Source organism: Lolium perenne, chromosome 1 (assembly GCF_019359855.2).
Source record: "Lolium perenne isolate Kyuss_39 chromosome 1, Kyuss_2.0, whole genome shotgun sequence".
NCBI lineage: Eukaryota > Viridiplantae > Streptophyta > Magnoliopsida > Poales > Poaceae > Lolium > Lolium perenne.
The window spans coordinates 260,858,618-260,861,294 of NC_067244.2; positions in this window are offsets into that span (position 1 = coordinate 260,858,618).

Sequence of the window (2,677 nt, forward strand, 5' to 3'; positions counted from 1 at the left end):
GGCTGCTCCATTGGGAAGATGCCATTCACATACTTGGGATTACCTCTGGGTACTACTAAGCCTACAGTGATGGATTTAATGCCTCTGGTGGATAGAATTGAGAGGAAAATGTCAGCTTCCTACATGATGATGTATTACAGTGGAAGAGTGACAGTAATAAATTCTCTGCTTACCTCTATTGCAATGTTTGCTATGTGCTCCATACAGATTCCCCCCAAAATCCTTGAACACATAGAGAAGTTGAGGAGACATTGTCTTTGGAATAAAAAGACAGATGAAGGAGAGAAATGTTTCTCATTAATTGCATGGGATAAAGTCTGTAGGCCAAAGAAAAAAGGAGGAGTAGGAGTGTTAAATCTTAAGCTACAAAATGAAGCCCTTCTTCTCAAGCATCTGCATAAATTCTATAACCGTGAAGATGTACCTTGGGTCACATTATTATGGAAGTCATATTATCAGGAAAAGGTTCCTCATGCCATGCTTCCAGTAGGCTCCTTCTGGTGGAGAGATATCTTCAAGCTCACCCCATTATTCAGGGGTATAGCTTCCTGTCAGGTGGGAGATGGCACAACTGTTCTATTTTGGAAAGATAGTTGGATGGAGCACATTGCCTCTGAGAAGTACCCAAGAGTCTTTTCTTTTGCACTTGATGCAGATAAATCTGTCCAAGATTTTATTACTGCTCCCTCTCTTGCTGATAACTTCTGGTTACCTGTATCATCTCAAGCTAGAGAGGAAATTAGGGATCTTCAAAACGCATCCAGAGAATTGGTGTTGGATTCACAAGACAGAGATAGATGGGTTTATGACTGGGGAGCCACAGTTTTCACCTCTCAGAAATACTATCAATATTGCTTCAGGGATATCACAGTACATGCAGCGTATGGCTGGCTGTGGAAATCTAAATGTACTCCTAAAATGAAATTTTTCTGCTGGCTCCTTATTTCAGATAGATTAAACACAAGAAATATGCTGAGAAGAAGGAATATGGTCCTGAATACTGGTTTTGGTTGCATGCTCTGTCACAATCCCCCTGAGGAAACAGTGGAACACCTTATATTCCATTGCAATTTTGCTAAGCAATGCTGGGACTGTCTAGATTGTATCTGGGCTCAGTCAGGTGATAGATTACAGATCATCACACAGGGGAAGAAAAACTGGAGAAAACCAATGTTCATGGAGATCTTCATAGTGTCAGCCTGGAATATATGGAAGATCAGAAACAATTGGCATTTTAGAGGGGTTAATCCAGAATTGAAGAACTGGATCCTTGGCTTCAAAGAGGACTTTCATTTGCTGGTTCATAGGACTAAGCAAGAGCTACATCCCTTTATTACTTCTGTAGTTGATTCTCTGTAAAAAGGTCCTTGGTTTAAAAGGTCCTTAGATAGATCCTCCCTCACACCCTCCTTCCACCTTTGTACATATGTAACTGTCATTGCCCCAGTTTAATGCATTAAGTCAGTAGGGTTTCTCGCCCTACTGTCCAAGGTTTCAAAAAAAAAAAAGATAAAGAAAATGCTTTTTGGGCCGGACCGGTACTACCGCTTGAAGTACCGGTCCAAGTACCGCTTTCGGCTTCCAGGCTCACTGGACTCAAACCGGTACCTGACCGGTACCGGACCGGTAGTACCGTAACATAGTTACGGTACCAGGCCGGTACCGGGCCGGTACTACCGCTCTCTCAGATCCAGATCTGCTTTTTTGGCATAAGCGGTAGTACCGCTCTGCAGAGCGGTACTACCGGTTTGGGGCATTTTCTGTCTATTTCTGCTCAGTTTGTGCGCGAGCGGTAGTACCGCTTTGACAAGCGGTAGTACCGCTCGGGCGCGAACTGACCGTTTTTCAGCCCCAACAGTCATATTTTTGGCCCCCCTATTTATACCTCTCTTCCACCTCCGACCCAACTAGCTCTTGCATATTTTTGGGGGAAAGGATAGAGGAGATCTAGATCTAGAGCTCCACCAATTGAGGCCCAGTTCTTTTGGCGGCTTCTCGGAGAAGCTGCTCTTCCCCCAGCTTCCTGGGGAAGCCGGTTCTAAAAAAATTCGAGGCTTCTAGAATAGCTAAGGCTAAACTAATTTGGAAGCCTCACAAAATTTTGTCATCGGCTTCCCCAGGAAGCTGGGGGGAGGGCAGCTTCTCGGAGAAGCCGCCAAAAGAACTGGTCCTTAATCCCTCTCCAAGTGAGGGGATCTTGCTAGATCTAGATCTTGGAGTTATTTGGTGTTTCTCCTAATATTTTGTTGTTCGTCCCTTATTCCCCCAATAGCTTTTGTAGCTTTGTTGGAATTTGGGAGAGAAGAACTTGGGCATCTTAGTGGTGTTCTTAGCCATTGCATTAGGTGCATCGGTTTGGGTTCTCTCTGGGGTTTCGGTCTCGTAGAGGGCGTGTTTGACCTTAGTGGTGTTGTTGCCTTCGTGGCCTTGTTACCTTTGTGGTGTTGTAGCCTTTGTGGCCTTGTATCCTTTGTGGCCTTGTAGCCTTTGTGGCGTGGTAGCCTTTGTGGCGTGGTAGCCTTTGTGGCCTAGTAGCCTTTGTGGCGTGGTAGCCTTAGTGGCGTGGTTGCCTTTGTGGAGTGTGTTAGCCTTTGTGGTTTTCGAGCCGGTTGTGGCGTGTTGGTGTCTTAGTGGCCTTGTTGCCATTGTGGCGTGTTGTAACCTCTTGTGGACTTGT